This window comes from Lichenostomus cassidix, chromosome 2, assembly GCF_008360975.1.
Source record: "Lichenostomus cassidix isolate B80296 chromosome 2, HeHo_3.0, whole genome shotgun sequence".
Taxonomy (NCBI): domain Eukaryota; kingdom Metazoa; phylum Chordata; class Aves; order Passeriformes; family Meliphagidae; genus Lichenostomus; species Lichenostomus cassidix.
The window spans coordinates 102,336,201-102,357,700 of NC_139482.1; positions in this window are offsets into that span (position 1 = coordinate 102,336,201).

Sequence of the window (21,500 nt, forward strand, 5' to 3'; positions counted from 1 at the left end):
GAAAAAAGATAGTGAATAAGGACACAGGCTCAAGTACAGCAAACTAAAATGTGAACTAAGGGTAGGCAAAGAGTAAAAAGGAATGCAGAACTGAGGGTTCTGTTTTGGTGTTTAATTTATAAATGCTGCTTGTAATTGCTTGCTGTCTTCCTCAGCTGTTCAAGTGGGTGTTTAGCTCCGGTGTTGGCTTCCTGGTTCTCCCTTCTCTGCCCCTGCACTTCCACTTGCACAGTTCATCTCCCACCAAAACGACTTGTCTTGGTAGTTTCAACTTTCTTTTCCAAGCTAGATTTACCTAAAAGGACTCAAATCAGCAGCAATGATGCAACTTAAAGACATTGTCTAATATTGTGAGCTGCTGGCAAGGTCTGTGGCCTGAAGTTTTGGAACACTTTCTCCCTAAAGAAGGGCTATGGCCTCTCAGGCATGTTTATGGCATCTAGCTGAGCCAGTCCATGAAACCTCCACTTTTGCAGTCCTCCATTGATTACATGCTTCAAAACCCAGCAACCTTCAGAGGGTTTGCAAGTAAATAATTGATGTGCATTAACCTTTGTAAATCAATTTTGAAAATTCAATAAAACTGCTGAAATGTTTCTGACACCTTCCAGAGCTCGTCAGAGTTTGGTAGTGTTGCTATGGCACATATCAACTAAAGTGTATTGATGCCATTAGTGTCTGTCTTTTAAAATTTACCTTATCCCACAGTAAAGACCAGGATCCTGAAAGGGTTTTTGGTAATGCCCAAAAATTGTCAAAACTTCCTAAGTATCTCTCAGCATAGAAAATGCAGTAATATCTATAGATGGCATTAGCTCCATTCTGTTTTAACACCAGACAATATCTGGTGTCTTATTTAAGTACACTGGAAGAAAAAGATTATTACTCTCAGTTGCTCCCATCTGCTCATTGTAAACTCAAAATGGAAGATCCTTTGATGCACAAAATAAATCTCTTCTGCCAGGCATCAGTCAGTAAGGGTTTAGTGCAAATAATTGAATGCAAATAGCACTAGCACATTCTATGATAGTCTCAGATTTGCTTTGCAGATTTGTATCAATCCTTTTTAAAACCTTGAAATATTCATTTTCTTTTACATTAAAATATCTTACAAATCTCTCTCTACCTGTGTGCTTTGTTTTCTTTACTGTCAACTTAACTACATGACTTTAGAATAAAAATAAAAGTGGAATTGAAAAAGTATGGCAATTTATTGGCCTCAGGCTTGCCAGCGCTGCAAACCATACATCTTAGTGAGATCTTTCCCCTTGGTTAGATGGGTGGTTTTTGTGCTGCCATATTGCTGGGAGAAGTGTTCTTACAATATAAATTTACACAATTCTATTATCGCAACAATTTGAATTTGGGAGCTGGTTGTCAGGATTAACATAATTTTCAACTGCTGCATAAAATAAATTTTTTTAGCATTTCTTAAGTATGCATTAAAAGCTCAGTGAGATTTTTAAGTGGGGGAAAATATTGGAAAACAGTATTTTGAGTTGAATCCAATGTCCTTGGCTAAAAAGAGAGAAAAAGAGATCTTTCAAGTTGTCATTAAAATATGAGCTTGTCTATTTTTATGATGAATGAACAGCAAGGATGAGAAGGAGCAGACAAAAGCTGAAAAGGAACCACTAAGGTTACTGAGATGTTGCAGAGACAGTGCAAGGCTTGCCTCAGCTCAGTCGTTATTCTGTGTCCCAAGAGATCATCAATTCTGGGAGTATTTCTTTTCCAACAGCAGGATGAGGAAGTGGAACAATTTCTTTCCCCCAGCGCTGGCTCAAGGCCATCAGTAAACCTGGGACTCATTTCCACGAGCAGCAACAAGGGCTAAAAAGGGCTAAAAAGGAAGAGAAGTGCATGTCTGAGACTCCTGGATTTCAGTGTTGGTCTCTGGGTGTGTAAAAATCCTACATCTTGCTAACATCTGCAGTCTTCATAGAATGGTTTGCATTGGAAGGAACTTTAAAGGGCCACTAATTCTACCTTCCCTGCCGTGGGCAGGGACATGTCCCACTAGACCAATTTGTCAAAGCCCCATCCAACCTTGAAAACTTTTGGGGATGGGACTTCTATTCTCTGGGAAACCTGTTCCAGTGTCTCACTGTCTTCATTGTGAATAATTTCTTCCTAATACGTAATTTAAAGACAAACTCATTCAGTTTAAAGCCATTATCCCTTTTCTATTACTGTATACCTATGTAAAAGCCTTGCTCCAATCCAGGTTTGCCATAACAATCTCCAGGTGTTGCAGAGAGACCACCATTTCACTCTGCTTGCAAGCTAGAGACACTGTGCCCTTGTTCTCTGTACTTTTGCTATGGAGTTTCTAGAGATTGGTTTCATGATGAAACAGGGCACAAAAGGCTCTGTTTTATGACAGACCCATTAACAATCCAACAACCAGTTTCTTAAAGCCTTAACAAACACACTGGGTGCCATTTAGAATTATGGAATCACAGAGGGGTTTGTGTAGGAAAGGATTTTAAGTCATCTAGTCCAACCTCCTAACCGTGGACAGGGATGACTTCAACTAGAGTAGGTTGCTCAGAGTCCCATCCAACCTGACCTTGAACATTTCCAGGAATGGGGCACCTGTCTGGGCAAACCATTCCAGTGTTTCAGCACCCTCATTGTGAAACTTTTCTTCATTACAATCTAAATATACCCTTATTTTAATTTAAAACCATTACCCCTTGTCCTGTTGCTACAGGCCCATCTAAAACATTTGTCCCCATCTTTCTTAAAGTCCCCCATTTAAATACTGGAAGGTCACAATGAGGTCTCCTTGGAGCATTTTCTTTTCCAGGCTGAACAAACCCAATTTTCTCAGCCTGTCTTCATAGGAGAGGTGTTTCAGCTCCAGCAGGTCCATGTCTTTCCTGTGCTGAGATTTCTCTGATCCCATGTTAACTATACTCATTTTTCACTGTTTTTATTGCCATTTTAGACATATTTATGGGACTAAAGTGACCTCCCATCTACTTCAATCAGATTTTTTTTTCCCAACTCCCTTAGTAAGCCTTAATACTTTTCTTATTTGGGAAGTGGAAATTGCCTTTAGTGACTCTAAAAAGCTCCCAGTCTTAGTGATGTTGAACATTACACGGTTGCTGTGGGGTTTCAAAATTATTCCACTGTGGCTAAACTTCTGCATAGCTGAAAATGGAATTCTACTTATTTGAAAAATGTCAGAGAAAGAAAACGTGTAAAAAGGGGGGGGGGGAACCCAGCTGCTTAGGTAGCTGATGAGTTAAAAATAGCCTCTGTAAAGACACATTAGTGTATAAGGATTCCGGAATCCATCAGATAAGATAGAGGAAGGTAAAGGGAGAATGCAATGTGTCATATGTCTTCACAGTTTATTAGCTGGTCATTCTTGATGCTTATTGGGGGTCTCCTCAAGAAGAGACTTCACATCAAGGTGAAATGGTGCCACAGTGATCACTACTGTGATAAGCCTGCTGAGTACCCTTAAATGATGGGTGGGGGAGGAAAGGGAGAAAAGGGAGCTTTGTTCTTTAAGTAGTTATTTCTTAAACAAAATACCATATAATAGGGAGAACCGATTGAATTTAGCCAACTGTTATGTCACCATAGCAACCATACATGTTGGCTTCAGACTGAAAAGAATCTTTTTTTCTCAGGGATTAAAATGTTGTTTCTCTTTCTTGGAGTGGGGGGAAAATGTGGCAGATACACTAGGATCTTGTATTTGAAGGAAGAACTAACTTTGTTTTGTTTTAAATATTGTGATAAGGAGAAAAGAAGAGGATGCTTTGTGCACTGCATTGGCAGATTTTCCTATGTGGCCATATGTTACCTTCTACCTTCAGTGGGAAGCATTGAAGAATCAAAATAATTGCACTCTGCCTAACCAAAAAAAAAAAAAAAAAAAGTCTTGGCATTTATTACTGTTTGTTTATTTATTTATTTTAATTTATTTTAACCTTTTACGTTTAAAGGTCATGGATCTAAAAGAGTGACCAGCTAGCTTGGACTCTTTCTATTGGTTTACTTTCTTTTCTTTCATTAGGTCGAAAAGCTGCAGCTAAATTATTTTTTTTATGATGTGGTATATAAATGGAACAAAAATTTTGCTGATACTTAAAACATGTCTGCTTCTACAGTGAGCTGTACCAACAGCCAGAAAATGACCCAGTAGGCTAATCCAATGGAAGTGTCTTACCCAATTTGACATCTTCTGTTGAGGAAACTGCCCCAAAAACTGGGTAATAATAAACTGTTGGCCTGGGATCAGTATGAGACAATTTTACGTGCCCATTAATTGTCTATTTTTGTGTGGCAAATATTTCTAACTGATGGCAGAAAACTGTGGTTTCTTACAGTGTTTTAATAAGTTTGGTCATGACAAGAAAAATTATTTTTATACAAACAATAATCCCTCTTAATCAGCTGTATTTGACTTAGAGCGAGCAAACTCTTATAAATTACTTTTGGAAAGAAGAAGGAATCCCTTATAGCTAAGAGATGTATTTGTATGTGTGCTGTAATGTATTCAGAGAGGACAAATGCTCCTTTTTTTCTCCTCTAAGCAGCTTGTCACTGGGCTTTCTAAGCAAGAAGAACAAAGTGAGAGAATAACTTTATAGTGAAGATAGGGAAAAGGCTGTTCAGAAAATCAGAGTGGAGCTTGCAGGGATTTTGTGGGCTCCCCTGGGGATGTGCAAACTTTCTGCTAGCACTGAGCTAGACAGAGCACTGCTGGGGTCTGGGGGAAAACACTGCTCTGCTGCTGCAGTGCTAAATATTTTGGTAACAAGTTTTGCCTCACAGCAAGGTCCCAGCTGATGCTCTCCTTCTGCACCAAGTTTGGTGAGAGTGGAGGTACAGAGGGGAGCATTGCTGCATAGCACACAGCTACCTAATGCCTGTGTGACCATGGGCATGGTGTCAGCCAGATGAGCAAAGACAGCTTTGGAATTACAAGTGCTTTGTCTTTTGGGGACATGGACCATGATAGAGAGAGCTAGCAGCCCCAAGTCCAGGCATGTCTGTAAATGTCTCTTTCCTTTATCATCTTCATTAATAAAACATTAATACTAATAACAGGCTCAATCAGTGGGTCACAGAGAAAAAGCAATGCCTGAAGCTTTGTATCTTCTTTCAAAATGCTGTCTCTGTCTCTGAATGATGGATTAGTTGCTGAGCAGCCCTGTCAGTGCTACCTAGCAGTGAACTGATGATACCACTTCCCCACAATTAATTCAAGTGTTGCAACAAGGCTGACCTGGCTAATTAACGTGAAATAGCATTCAAATTACCACAAGTATATTATCTGTCTCTTTATTGTTTTTAATTTGCTGACAGCAAAATCACTGAAAACACAGATCTTGGAGAGATAGTTTAAAGAGTACTATTATTCTGGAGAAGTGAGTTGCAGTAGGGCTGCCTTTGGCCAGCTGCAGCTCTTGTAGCCATACTGAGTTGGAGCTGGTCTATTTTAGCTCCCCTTCAGCAGCATTTTTTCTTCCCTGAAGGTGTGACGTCAAGAGTTATTAATAGCTAAATTGCCTAACATCTTATCAAAGCTGTATATTTCCTTGGATTTCATTCTTTCAATACTGGTTTTCCACAGAGGGGGCTATGGGGCAGGGCTTGGGGATGCTGCTGTGGAAAAAATAGTGGATGAGGCAGCAGGGGAACACGCTGGAACAATATAGCCCTTACATTCATAACACTTGTGACTTTTTGCTCTTTCTGGAAATGCATAACAGTCCTTTTTTTTTTTTTTTTAATTGAGTTTTGTGTACTGCAGTATCTGAGCTCTATGCCAAAGATGATGGCTCCTGTTGTTTTGAACATCTGGAGATGCACAGGGAGGAACACTGCTTCCCCTCCTCCATTAGCCACACACATGCACCCTTACCTACGCAGCGCTAATCACCATGATCTTTCTTCTGTTCAAACCATGTTATTCAGAAGATGATTTTGTGTTAATTGTTTAAATGTTAGTCATTGAAGGAAGCACGCTAGCACTTATGAAACCAGGTGAGAGACAACCTGTGAGCAAATTCTCATCTGTGATTTCTCACTCTCATCCATGTGTGTGGAATTTTGCTGTGAATTTCTGGCAATTTGTATTTTCAATCAAAAAAACCCCACAGAAGATATTATAATTTAATAAATGCTTTTCATAAACTATGTAAATCAATAGGAAATTTTAGCAAGACATGCAAAGTTCCTGAATGAAAAGAAGCAGCTGTTTTGAAGAAGATGGGGAGCTGGGTTGCTTTTGATTGTAGTTTTTTCATTACATCCCGAAAGTCGTCCAGCTGCTTTGCAAATAGCACCGAAATGATAAATTTGATTAATTGCTAACTGCCTATAAATCCCTAAAGATTAACTGGAGCAATAGTTTCCCATTTGCTGTCTGTTTCCATGGCATACCAAACACTACGTGATAACAAACTGTAAAGACACCTAAAAAGAGCAAGCACGAGTGACAGAAAACCATGTAATGCACAAGTAAATGCCCTATGATGTGGAGGTTTTGTCCGTGGGTGCCACACCACCCAGGAGTTCGTGGAAGGGAGAGACTGTGGGAGTTGGCACTTGGGGCTCCGAGGGAGCTCAAAGGCTGTCAGTGGGTCACAGAAGAAAGCGGGAGACGCAGTCCACTTTGTCCGTGCTCCAAGGAGGGTTTATTGAAGAAAGGTGAGGGGAGTTGGAGAGGGCTTGGAGGCAGCAACAAAATGGCCCCGAGCACACTCATGCAGCAGCAACTATAGTGGGAGGGGAAAGGGAAGGAGGAGGCTAGGGGAGCTAATAGGGAAAGGGGGATTTTTGAACAACAATGCTTTTGACCAAAAGGATAACAACACCATATAAAGAACACCAACCAAATATTTGCTTTAACAAGTACAGAGGAGAATATTCTGGAACTCAAGCCATATTTGTAATCAGGGGAGGGGGAGAGGAGTAGCTGTCAAACTTGGTGCATTCCAAATGGCCTGGAGGGCAGGGGGTCATGGGAGCATACTTCTCTATCACCCTCGCTTAGGGAGCATACCACGTCTATGAGCCATCCCCATCTCCCTCCCATGGGGTTGGGGCACTCAGGTGTGCCATTGCCACCATGACACTATGACACAGTGTTTGCTATTTGTTTTATGCCACTCCTGGGAAAAAAAAACATAAGCTATTGGTCTTACTGGGTTTTCCCAACCATCCCCCAGTCATACCTTATTCATTATTAATCTACAATAGCAGAGATTTTCCCCATTGACTCTTTTACTATATGTTCATAAATTTGACAAAACTATTTGTTTTCCTTGTCTTGTTTCCTTCCTTGATTTCCCTGACTTCAGATTAAACATATTAGTATGGGAACAGAAGAACTACTTTTATCTACAAGTAGTTTCAATACTATCTTAGTTCAATATTAATATATTATGTTGTGTGAATATATATGAACATTGAGTTTCCTAGAATTTTCCTATTGCCCCAAAACTGATTTGATACCTTTACTTATTCAACGGAGGTATTTTAAGATGGTATTCACTTCTTGTTTGCTGTTTGGATTATGTTTTTTTTTTCTCTTGCTCTTCTTTAAAATTCATTGTTGAGAATGATAAAGAAGATGCCCAGAAGGAGAGCTTTTGTTGTTGGTTTTTTCCTTCTCATTTTGTCTGGACTCATCACTGCATGGCTAAGAGTGATTTGCTTGCTTGCTGTCAGTCCTTGAATAATGAAATTGTCTTGAAAGGGTATTTTCTTTTAAAAGATGATGGCTTTTGCAATAGCAACAGAAAGGACTCTCCTGAACAGTAAAGAGTTTTTATGTCTTCAGCATGATGACAGTAACCACGGCAATCTCTAATCAGCACATCTCAGCTCCAAAGTTGGATTTTTCAAAGCTGGCTGCTGATCATTCCCTTTGTGATGTCCTTTTGAGACACCCACATGTCCTCACCGGGTGACAGTGGCTGTGTGAGCTGTGTACAAGGGACTCTCAGGCACAGAGGTTTCTGCTCTTCATGTGTTTGCCTTAGAGCAAATGTTTGTAAATGCCTCTGGCTGCTATGTGATTTTTTCATTGGTTTACCCAAACCTTTTGGCTTCACAGCCTTACACCTACCTTGCAGAAAATCAAAATGGGAAGGCAGATCATGTAGTAGCAGTGTGTGAATGTTTTTTTATTCATATCTGTTGCAGACATAGCTAAAAGCCCACAAGGCACCTTATCATTAAGGAGCCAAGAGCCATTGCTTCTGGTATGTTCTTTCAAACATTCCCTATTGGGAGCTCTGACCAGCAAGGTTTTTTCCAAGTGCTGCTCTGCTGTAACCAATGTAAAGATATCTCATACTGTGGTGTGCACTGTGATTTTAAAAACCTTGCATATAAAGGCTAAACGGATTGAGATTGTTCCACCTGGAAAAGAGAAGGCTTTGGGGTTACCCAACATCAACCTTCCAGTGCCTGAAGGGGGCCTACAGGAGAGGGATTTTTTACAAGGGCAGGTAGTGATAGGACAAGAGGAATGACTTCAAACTAATAGTAGGTTTTGATTAGATATTAGAAAAAAGTTCATTACTCTGAGGGTAGAGGCACTAGAATAGGTTGCCCAGAGAAATTGTGGATGCTCCATCCCCGGAAATGTTCAAGGCCAGGTTGGATGGAGGTCTGAGCAACCAGGTCCAGTGAAAGCTGTCCTTGCCCATGGCAGGAGGGTTGGAACTGGATGGTCTTTCAGGTCCCTTCCAACCCAAACCATTCTATGATTTATAAAACTCACAAACAGCCAGTTAGCAAATGCATGACAAAACTTTCCTGCTTGTTGCAAGAGCTGCCCACCCTCCGCCTGCTCTGTGTGTGCAGTGGGCTATGAAGCTTTGCTGGGCAGCCTGTGGGGCTTCCCAGTGGGTCCAACCAAAAAAGAGCAGGATTTGGGGGGCCAGGGATGGCCCAGAGTCCTGGCACCTGCCATCACCCCTGCAGTGGGAAGCATGCCCAGGGAAGGTTCCGCTAGCCTGCAACACAGCTGTCTGGCACAAATAGAGCATCTCATCTTAACTCTTATCTCAAGTGCCTCAAAATGGTACTTACCATGCCTGCTGTGCTCTCTATTTCACATTAGGCTGGTTTCACTAGTCCTCAAGTGCATTGCAACTGATTTCAGCCAGGCTTTACTCTAGACCTGTGATGGTTTCTGTTTGGTTCAGGAAAACCTAACTTCCCTGGAAAGTTTTCTCCTCCCACCACCACCAAACACCTCCATGAGTTTCTCCTCCTACCACCACCAAACACCTCCACCTCACACCAGCTCCACCAGGTTGCAAATAACCTGCCACACGGGTTAAAGAGAGGAGTGCACCTTGCCTGTTGCCTCTCTAAGCAACACCAACCTGTATTTAAAAGAAATAGTTTGATGGAATTACATCTGCCATGTTCATGGAGAGCAGGCAATAACATGAGGGAAACTTCTGGGCAGCAATCAAGGAGAAGAGCATCTTTTCTGACCTGTTCAAGAATATTTTTTGTGAAATGTTAAATTTCTAAGTATTTTTCTCTTCATGTCATATTTCTCCACCCACTCTCCCTTGCTTAGAGGTGTTTAAAAATGTTTGGAATGGAAACACATGAAAAATGTTTAATCACAGCAAAGCCTGGTGTAGAGTGTTCTGCTTAGCAAAAAGTCTGTGTGACCTACATGTCAGCAATCACTTGGAGACATTATATGAGCTGTTATATCTAATCACTCAAGAATGTTTTGTTGTCTAGGAACAACAATGACAGCCTCCCTGGACAAACACAACATAGATCCTGCCACTTACACCATCTCTTGGAGCAGCAAGGGAAACATCGCCATGCTTGATGCTAAGATCTGGTGGATGTTGGTTTTAATGGCAATCAGCATGCAGCTGTTTTCACAATTGTTTAAAAATCATATTTAGAGTGTCTGAAAAAACTGGAGCAGGAACCAGTGTGATCCAATTTAGAATGCATAGCAACATTGGTGTACTAATTATAATTTTGCCACAAGCAATTGTCACAGTCATAAAACTGCCAGTCTGTTTGGTGGTGGGCAGCTTTCTATTTCACAGGCATCTGGTAGAATCAGCAGAGGACGATTAGCTTGCCAGACTGCCGGCTGTGTGCAAGAACAAAAAAAAATCTCAGTGTTGAGGTAGGCTGGAGAAACCAGTGAATTCTGCTGCAGAGATGGTGGGCTTCAGCACTGAAGAATGGAATATCATTTGGCATTTAACAAATAAAGCAGTGAATGCATCATCTCAGTTTTTACAAAGCCTAGTGTTGCTCTTAAGCTATTCTACACTCTTCAGAACACAAATAGTTCTGATATTTTTATGCCTAAAAATACCTGAGGTGCTTGCATAGCAGGGAGGTAAGCTAAATTTGCCATCAGTTTCAAGTATCAGCGAGCACGCTGTTGCACTCTTTTAGAACAAATCTGAGGGCCAATACTTAACTTCCACTTTCCTTCATCCCAGAGATGGAGATACACCTCTAGTAAGTCAGACATTCACCTGAACTCAGCCGGACGTTTTTCAATGACATTTTCCAATGACACAGTCTGGCATGGAGAAAATTCTATTTTGAAGCAGGCATAATGCGAGAGCATCGTTCTTTCATTGCAGAGCTTTCCAGCCCAGTTTCAGGATTTCATTTCAATAACAGGCCAAATTTTATTTCAACTTTATATGAAAACATGCAAAATGGAAAAAAATACTTTGTTTGAACCTTTCATAGGGTTTCAAAGTGTGTAAATTCACAAAAGATAATTGCTTTTCTTCCTTGAGCATGGAGCAGAATTCTATTTCAAAATCTCTACATTCACCAGTTGGATGTTGCCATTAGGTGCAGTAAAGGCAAGGCTCTCCCTTCCTCCCTCACTGCTGCTGCCTGAACAGCCATGGGAAGCTTCCCTGGAAGGCAGCAGCTCTGTTGTCATCTCAGTATTGACCTCTGCAGCAAACTGCTTCTGCCTCTTGGAGACGGAGGCAGATCTGGAGTGTGCCATACCTTTTCTTTTCCCGAGATGCATAATGGTTGTTTCTGTATTATAATAAATGAAATATTGCAAAATTTATAACATTTTACATTAAGATGTTCCAATTGATTTTAGTAGATAAAAGTTATCTGGAGCAAGGAGGGTTTTATCCCACTGTGTTTGTACTCCTTGTCTTGGTGAAGGTTTGATGTTTTAAATTCTGTTGCCTATTGCACACCCATAATTTATGAATTTTTTTTATTATTTTAGTGACTGAATTATGAGTGTTGATCTGCTCTCTGTATCAAATGGGTCAAACTCAAAGTAAAACTTTGACTGAATGCAATTTACCTACCTATGAATATTTATTCATACCAGAGAAGGAGACAACCAAGTTCATTCCTGGAGATACTTTGTGGCTACGTTATCTACAGTCCAATGCTTAGCTGGGAATGGAATAAAGGACAATAAATTAAATGAGAAAATTATTATAGGGCAGGCTAGGCATGTTTTCTTCTTAGAGAGAAAACAAAGACCAGAGCACAGCACTGTGATTTTTTTTTTCACTGTTACACTTGGGTACATTTTTAAGCTAGAAGAGATAGTAATTGTAAAATGATAATCTAAGGAATAATAATAGCTGTAAAAGGATAACCTAGCTGGAACTTCATGTTTGTTACTTTCCCTGGAAAGCAGAGCCCCATGTAAATGTGTTGGTAGGTCCTTCACTGAGCTCTTCCAAATCTAACACAGCTTACCTCCATTTTAGGTACACTAAAACTTTAACTACTCTTTAATTTACAATAGCAAACTAAATTGGATATTGGGAATTTTCATCCACATGTCATGGCACAAATAACTTCTTGAAAATATTTTACAAATATGAGCAAAGAGAGATAAACAGTCATGGTGAGTTCACTGATGGGATGACTGATGGTAGGAGGACTTTAGTTTGTATTTTTTGGCATGGAAACATGATTTTTTATATCTCCAGGAATTTAAATGCTTCTTCTTTGCTTTCATCTGCTTGTGCACATGATTTTGTTGTGTTATAAAACTGTGGCTATGAATAAAGAAGCTCACAAAAGGACTCCTAAACTTAACTCATATATGAAAAAGAACATATCTTGGAAAACTATATTTAATTTTTTTATATAAAATGGTAGCAGTGGATCACGGTAGATAAACCTCAGCAATATCTGTATTTGCTTCCTATCATGCGCTTAAAACTAAGTACCTTCCCAAAATAGCAACTAGATTTGAATACCAGTTAAAAAGTAATTGTCAGACACGGATAATTACTTTAAATAAAAACAATTGTATTTCTTCCTCTGCAGTTACAGAAATGAAAATACCCTCGGGTATTTTAATATTTTTATAATGATTTAATATTCTGTAGGTAACCCATTTAATATATGTTCAAGGAATATTGTATACACCAGAAAAAACATTGGGGCACTCTTCCATCTCTCCTTCCCTTCCCCTACCCCATCTTTTGTGTTCATTCCTAGACAAAAACCAGAGAAGGAACGAGGCTTTCTGTGTTGGCATTGTGAATTGCAGCACAGCTACAAAAACACTCTTGTCCTTTAAACGACTGCTCTGAGCAGCGGACGGAAGTAGGGCTTGCTTTGAGCTAGGAACGGGCAGCGAGAGCAGAAAATAATGACAGAGGGCACAGATACCCTGCTGAAGGCAGAGCTTGTCCTGCCCATATGCCCTCTAACAGCCAACAAATTGTTTTGTGTGGAAAACACTGGCTACTCTTTCTGCATCATTTGCTCAGTGTAAGAGAGAAGATGTAAAGAATAATGTGATGTGGGGGAAGGGAGGAAAGATCTCTGCAAAGCAGTTTCCAGCATGCTGTTGTAGTGGGGGAAAGAAAAAATGTTTTGGGAAAGCACTACTGCAGCTGAAAAAGGTATATTCAGTAAGACTGGAGTCTCTCAATCAGATGCACCTATTTTTCCTCCAGCCTTGTGCATCTTTAGTGTATGTTGACTCCTACTAACTCCACTTCTGTGGTGCAGCAGTATAATTGCCAGGTCTTTCTGCCACTTGGGTAAAGACTGACCCAAAGTTTTTGATCCAGCAGAGCATTTAAAAAGAAGGATTTGTAGGGAGAGGCAATACCTTTTCCTGAGACTTACTGATAGAGCTGGAGCAGAGGAAATAGGAGAGCTTTTGTCTCAGAGTAATTTTATCAGTTTCTATAAGAATGCTGCCTGCAAGCTCGCCTTCTTTTTTACAGCTACCTTTACCATCTTTTCCCTGCAAACCTTAGACTATAATGCTGCAAATCTACTGCTACATATTAAAATTAAATATTAAAATATTACTGCTACATATTACATATTATAGAAAAAAAAGTCACAATTTTTTGTAATTTCAATTAATGGTCGATCATCATCTGTGCCTCTTTCATGTCTCTTGCCTTTTGTGGAGCCAGCTGAAAAAGGACCATGGTTGCTGCAGAGGTTAAACTCTGCTATGCAGCAAGTCAGCAGTGCATCAGGTCCTGAGCATGCCTCTGGGCTGGTTGTCATATCATCTTACCCAATGTTTTTACCCTCTCATGTTTTCTGAGATGTCTTTTAATGACATGTGTGAAGAGATACCTTTTTGCACACAGATAATTTATTAATGTTAATCACAAAAATACTGTGTTAAATAGTTTTTTAAAGGTCAAGTCAAAGTATGTTTTTTCCCATGGGTTTTCTGTCAGGAATGGTGAGAGAGATTTCAGTTAGAATATGGTTTCAAAGCCTTGATCTTTACAAGACTTCAGATTTTGTCTTTGGATAAAAAGATGATAATGCATTTGCCCTGCAGGAGCATGAAGCAAGAGAAATCCATGGGATTTCTTTTTATTTTGTAAATACTCCTGGAGGAGGCAAATTATGACCTCTTTCAGACATGGAGCCCTCAGTCTTAGCATTTACATTAGGAAGGCTGGAAACACTAGCATGACCTGATATATATATAGGGACAGTGAAGCTTGTTGTTATCATGATGAAGTTATTGCTGTTAGCTGACATGAGATCACAGGAATTTCAGAAGAGCACTGCCAAAGCGAGAGGCTGAGAAAGTTAAGTATACTGATGTAGGGCAAGTGTATTTGGGATCACTCAGGCACTTCTTGAGAAGTTTGATTCTACCTGTTCAGATAAAAAAACCAAGACAACATCAGAAGAAAATTGAGGATACTGTCATGCAACAAATCTGTCAATAGGAGTGTTGAAAGTATTATATAAAAATAATACCTTTTTTTATTTGGATTTCTCTAACTTGATTTCTATAACCACTATCAAGAAAAGCACCAGTGGCAATCTTTATTTGAGTTACAGACTTCCTGGGGAAATGAGGAGCTTTTCCGTGGAACTTAGAGCCTTGAGTTGCTGGGACAAAGAGTTTAGATGGATTGAATCAAGAAGCAAAAGCATACAATTTGGCCCTTTATAGACAGGTATCATCACACCTTATGCAACTGAGTTGACTCATTATATAGAAATTTGAAGTTACACAAAAAGGGCAGAGAAATAACAGAAGCTGTGGAAAGTTAATACCCTTTCTCCTAACAGAAAAACTTTGAAGCATGCACCAAAAAAAAAATTAGATTAAATGACCTCTGGGAAATAAATCAAACAAACCCTTCTGGTCCTCTGTTACTGCTCTGCTGGGCCACAATAGGGTGCTTTTGGGGACATCCGTGGGGTTTCACTTCAATGCTGCCTACACATTTCTGCAGTTTACTGCTCATCTGACTTCATGTATTGAGACATGAGAGTTAAAAATTTTACAGAGGACATGTTTTTGTGACACTATTTCCAAGGTTTCAGTGGCTTGAGAATAACTGAATGAGAACAAAAGGGAAATAATCTTAACTTTGGGATAAAAAATTGTTGGGGAGGTGTTTGACCATGGACTTCAAGGTCAGAAGGTACCAGGACAAAGATTCTTGTTGGGTTCAATAAAGAAATACTGTGCAGAATTTGGACCTTTGTGGACAAGTGACATCTGCAGAAGAGTTCTCAATCCAGGGGCAGACATAAATAAAAAACCTAGCTTGGGTTTTCTACTTTTTTATTTTTCTTTTTTCTTTCATTTTTCTTTTAAATGATGAGTCACTGTAAAAGTGTTGTTTGGGATTTTGGGGTTTTTTTATACTTGTACTTTATATTGATTTTTTAACTGCATAAGCAAATCCTTCCTTGGTGACATGGAATGTTTCCACATCTTGGGATAATCATGTCACAGATGAAAATGGACATAGCAAATTATTTGTTTAGAAGATGTGGGTTTTTTTCTAAATTGAGAAGAAACTCCTAATCTGGAAAGGGTCTATTTTTAGTAAAATATTCACAAAACTACTGTAGCTGATTAAACTAATTTATGAGTAATGGACCATGCCAGTGGTGAACATGATTATTTGTGCTATTGATAATGAAAATATTTTCTTAACAATGTGTTTGCTGATAGTGTCTAAATCAGCCATTTTTCAACCTTCTTTGCCTTTGAAAGCTTGAAAAATCCAGGTGTTCTGTGGAGTCAGTCTTCCAAAATTTGTAACTCAGCAATTTGTCTTTACTGATTTTTTTGGTAAGCCTTCCACTCTGTGTTTTTAAACTAACTCCCTGGAAAATTCCTTAAAAATAGGCTTTTCATGGTAGGTTTTTTAGTCTCCCAGCCTGTCTTCCAGTGCTTCTTAGCTGTGTAGTGGATATTTCCTCGGATTGTAAACACTGCCTTTCTCAAAAGTCTCCTTCCTGGAATCTCTTCAGTCTTCTGTAGTCTCTCCAGTCTTCTCTACTGGATAATCCCCTTTCTTCTCTGGAAAAGGCATGAGCTTTGGAAGATATTATGTAGGTCTTTAGCAGCAAATGATTTGCAGTGCCACTTAAGGGACCTGTGTAAAATTTTGATAGTATACAAGTTTTATGAATAAAAGTACTCCTTTTTCCCCCATCTGTAAATAAAATCAGCACATTCTTATTTGGTTGTTGTAAAATTATTTGATAAAATTTGAAAACACATTTTAATGCAATGGAGCACTTGCTGTGTTTCTCATGCTCTCCTTAACTACTAACTCGTTCATCAAACAGGAATTTCATGTGTCTGAAATACTTAGACTGGGAGATAAGCATAGGCTTAAGATGGCTATCTGAGCTCTTAGGGTAGGAGCTCTGCTTATGTTTCTCCCCCATGGTTGTTGTAAAGAGAAGCTATTAGCTCTGAAACGTATTTCAGAGGAATTTTGAAAGGCCATAAATACCACCAAGGAAATCTGCCATCATCATCATCTTGAAAGGACGCTACAGAATTGTTAAAAGAATTGTTAAAACACATAAGTTAATAATGATATACTCGGCATATAATTGCATTGTTTTTGGCACGTGCTCCTCACCAAGTGGCACAGCAATCATGAGCAGACGTCTCGGGCATTGCAGCAGAAGCAGAGCAGTGGTGACAGCTGAACCACTCTGCTGAGGGAATGCTGCCCAAAGTGCTGTCCCTAAACCCTCATCGGTTGTGGTGTCCAGTCCCGCGGCACACGGGATTAACAAGCCTTGCTAAGTTTAAAGTACAGTAATCCTCTTTCATGCAGTAACACGTGTAGATTCTTTATAACAGCTTAGATGGTAATTAGCAGGGGATTTCGGATTCATTGACTGGATACAAATATAGCATAGGGCAGGGAAATACCTAGGCAGCAGTTCTCAAACTAGGGGTCACAAATGCAGCAAGGGTTGCAGCATTTAAGCGGGGGTGGGGATGAGCCAGCAGAATTTTGCAAGGGGTGAGTGTTAGTAGCATTTGGGATTGCAAACAGAGCTACAGGGCCTTAATCAGAAACATATAAAAGACTGTCTTGGCTGGGAGAAGTTTCTAGTTCCATTTTCTCCAGCATTTTGTAACCACAGGTGTAAATCCTTCAGGGCTGACACTCCAGCTGGCTGCATCAGCGGTTATTGTTCTGCTTTTGCAGTGTTATGAGAATGTGGCTGTTCAACTAGCCTTATTAGTTTAGGGTGTTTTGAGATCCCTTATGAGAACAGGCCTGGGGTGAAGAGAGAAAGAACAAAGTGAACTGACCTCGTTTTACCTTCAGGGGCATTATCATTGCAGTTAAGGCAAAGTGAAAGATTTTGCAGATTTTAATATTTAGCAGATCAATGTAGTCACTGAATGAATTTTACTGCAAATGCATTGGCTCCTTCTGCTTACAAATTGTCTGTATTTTAGCTATTCAACTGCTAATAATGAAATACAGCCAGCTAGCAAATTTGAGCAAAAAGAGAAGAATTTGCTGTTTTAGGTTTTAAGGGAGTAATAAAAATCCTTTTTACTGCTTTTTAGTACTCGGGAGAAATTTTTATTTAGATAAGAACAAGATTCATACTGGCTCAAAATGCAAACTCAGATGCTAGAAATATAAGCTGAATTTGCTTCATTATGACTTAGAATCCATGAGTTCAGCTATTAGTTTACATATTGGTTGTTGCATGCTCCATTTCTTGTCAGAAGAGCAAGGGACTGAAGTATGCAGCCCTACATGAGAGCTGGTTTTGAAATACTTGTTTGAATTAAAAAAACCCCAAACAACAAATGTCAGAAAATTATCTGAATTGGCATTTTTATTTTTATGTTTTTGAGCAGCAATAAGGACTTGATTTTGACTCTTATTTTACTTGTAGGGACCTTATAGGTTTGTTTCCCAATAATGGGATTGTCAACTGTTTTTTAAACATTTAGTAAATGCTTTAATAAGTAATAATTTGTTAAATGTATGAAAATATTAATTCTCTGTCCTTCCTACAAGATATCAACCAGGTTACAAAACTCCACATTTGTTATTTTCAGTATATTAAACAGTTTACAATTAAAATTAATTATATTTTTAATAATTTTTTTAAATTTTTTGTGAATGTTGCATATCTTATCCTGTTTAATTATTGCATTAGTTTCTCCCTCTCTTTCCCTTTCAAAGAACTGAATAAACAATCCTGCTTAAGCTGCTCCTTGATGAACTCTGAAATTTTGTGGTGCTTATGGCAATATCTGCTTCTATGCCATTAAAGGCTTCCCTGCTTTTAGTAGCATCCCTGAAAAAGTGCAGCAAAGAAATGTTTCAATAAGTTTAAGACTAAAAGCCAAAGGCAGTTGATTAAGCCTATGCAAACATTTGTCTTTGGATTCAGTTGCCAAGATGAAAATATTGCATGTTTGGGCAGAAAAACACACACCGCAACTTTAGTTTTATGGAAGCAGTGGGTCAGCACTGAGGCACTCCTGCAAATGGGGAAGTGACAGATTTTGACCCATCCCTTCTGAAGTGAGATTTGGGTGTCAGACCAGAGGCTGGGGTTTGGGCTGGGGCTCTGAGCACAGCTAGCAGCAGCAGCAGGGCAGCAGCTTCCACTCGTGGAAGAGCTCTTGTGCTGAGCCTGGCCTGACTTTCAGCCCCAGGGGAGCAGGTGGACCTGCTTGGGTGGATGTGAAGGTGATGCCAGCTCCCAGTTCTTCACTGCAGAACGTGTGTGAGCAGCTGTTTCTCCTCTCTTCCCTGAGACAGACGCAAACACTCTGCAAGCCACCCACAGAATCGTGCAGAAAGGCACATCTCAGGCTGGGCTTTGCTCTTGTTAACTCTGTCTATGTCGTACAACAAATGTGCAACATTAAATACTTCATTTTTCAAGAAAAGAAACAAAATCTGTAGCTCTTTGGTCAAAAGATGCCTTGATCTACTTCAGCTTTATTATTCAGTTTTCATTTCATTCATACATTATTATGTATTTTCAAAACCCAATTTTGCAGATAGTTTCCAAACATCTGAAGTGGCATTTTTAGGTCATGAAATAGTTGTGGAATATTTTGACCTACTTCTGCAGATGAACCCAGAAATTTGAAAGGAAAATAAATGTTGACTTCAGTGAATCTTATTACTATCTATTTTGGAAGACATCCTTTCTCTTTATCTAAAAACTTTGTCAAACCTGTATAGAATATTAATAAGGGAGAAAAGTGCAGAAATAAACTTCCTTTTTCTCAAACTTTGCAGAAAAAGATTTGAGTGCAAGGTGTCACTAGCATGGTGATACCTTCTCTGACCTGTTATGTTACTGTTTTGATTTTGTGTCTGTGCCCCCACTCACTATGTACATAGAGTTTGTGACTTCCTTGGGATTTATTTCTAGGGACCAGAAGGCACAGTAGGCTGTTGTACTTACAGGACATAATGTCATTATCTCATCCTTGATGAAATTCATAGCATCTCTTGTTGAAAATACATCATGAATGCCATGGTTCTCCTGTGATCACTTCTTTGCTTTCTTTAATCACAATTTGAAACTCTTTTTTCTCACTGCCTTGTTTTCAGTTGATTTTCTTAATTAATGCATCCAAGCCAGTAAGCAAATAGAGAGGAGCAGCGCAAACTGTGGGGTAGTAATTTCTTTTGTTGCTGTGCTATTCTATTGTTTTCAGTTCCACGTTAACTCTGGCTCAGATAATCTTTTTTCTTACTCCATATGACTCACAGGCTAAACAGAGCAGATGGGGGAGTGATTTCAGACAGTGACCTCATTTCTGCAAATACTACTTCTCAAAAAGAGACAGCAATCAACCTGTGTCTTACAAAAAGAAAAAGGTTGCCTTTTTTTTCCTTTTCCTTTTACTGCATTACAGACATGAACAATTTTGAAAAGATAAAAGGGCAAGGGGGGAAAAATGTGAGCTTCCAGCACTACCCGTGTGTTCTGCTGTTCTGAGCCTTGTCAAAGACGCAAAGAGCACTGTCAAACCTTTGGGTTCAGTTACCTTGAAATTTTCTCTCACGCTATACTTTTAGTTCTTCTCTGTGCACTAAGTATTCAAAAGGTTATTACTGAAATAGTTTTATGTTTCAATGCATTAAATATGTTTATAAGAGATTTTCTACTCATCTGTGTATCTGAAGTTAATCAGGAATTGGTTGAGGTGTTCAGGTTGTAGCTGCAGACATTAATGCTGCATAAAAATACACATAATAATGGCTACTATCAAGTCACTGAATTACTATCAAAAAGTACAAGTTCTCAAAAAAAATCAGTATCTGCAAGGTATAATGGTGCTCCTTTTTTTCCCCTGTGATCTTTATTGTCATGACTAGTACAAGAGAAAACACAGCTGGATGGAACCTGTAGGATAGAAAGTTCCATAATGCTGGAAACATCTGACAATTTTGTTTTCTGTAAATGTTCAGCAATGCATATATACTGAACAATGAATATATATACTGTCTTAAATTCATAGAGCAAAATGCAAAACTGTAAGAGGAAAATAAGAATGTAATTTCAGTAGCACCTTGGGTTTGATATTGATCTTCTCTTTAAGAGTATTTGCATCATTAAGTGGACAGCTCTCCAGTCTTTAGTGTTAAGCCATATAAATACATTATGTCCTAGTGTTAACTGTCATGAATACATCCTTAAAATTCTCAATACTGTTGTATTTTCTTCAAATTTCAAACCAAATAGGTCAATTATTATAAAAGAATCTTCCTTTTCAAAAGGAGAATATTATTATACTCAGAGGATCTCTTTAGAGTGAGGATACCCTGAAGCTTAAGAAAATAAGTCAATAAATGTTAATTTAAATCAATAATAACTAACATTAAATGTTAGTATACATTAAACAAGTCTTTCGAGTTTTGGAAGGCTTATGACATCAGAAGTCTAAAGTATCATCAATATGAAAAAGCTCTAATAGAAAGGAGCTAATAATTTTAATTTATTTAATTTCTCTCCATGCTGTTACAAAAGGATATACATATTAGTTCATATTATACTCAATTTTCTTAATGAGCAGGTAGCATGGTAAAACCAGTGATTTGCTGCATTATAATCACCTATATTTATACAAACATTTTTCAACACTTACTGATTTATTCTTTAGATAAAAAAAATTCTAGAAGTTATAAAATAATGGAAAGGATGACATCAGTGATAATAAGTTACCTTGGATGAATCTGTAAGGAACAATTATCAGAAGGAGTAATTACTATGAGACACTGACAGAGGAGCAGGGTGTTCTGGATTTCTGGTGAAATAATTGCCTGATTCAATAACACATGAACCTGTGTTATGGCCTGTGAGTTGACATTTTCTCTTTTAAAGATAACTTTTGTCATTATTTGTAACTTCTTATGAGAAGTGATCCCTGCTAGAATTTAATCACAAGGGGGAGCTTCTGTGGATATAGATTTTCTGGGTCTGCTCAGTTTGAACTTGCTAGTTTTAATGAAAAATTAGCATTCCTTTTGTTTTTCCTTTTACCACTAAAGGTATTTCTCTCCATCTGATATCTTTGTGTTGTTCTCTGTAGGAAGAAGCTGTGAGTGGATGGTAATCCTGACCATGGCAATCAGAGAGGCATTTATGCACTGGGAGCCTGTGCTCCACTTCCAGCCAGGGTTGGGGGACAGCACAGCCAAGCTGAAGCCAAGAACGAAATGCACTTTATTACTTTATTTTCTTGT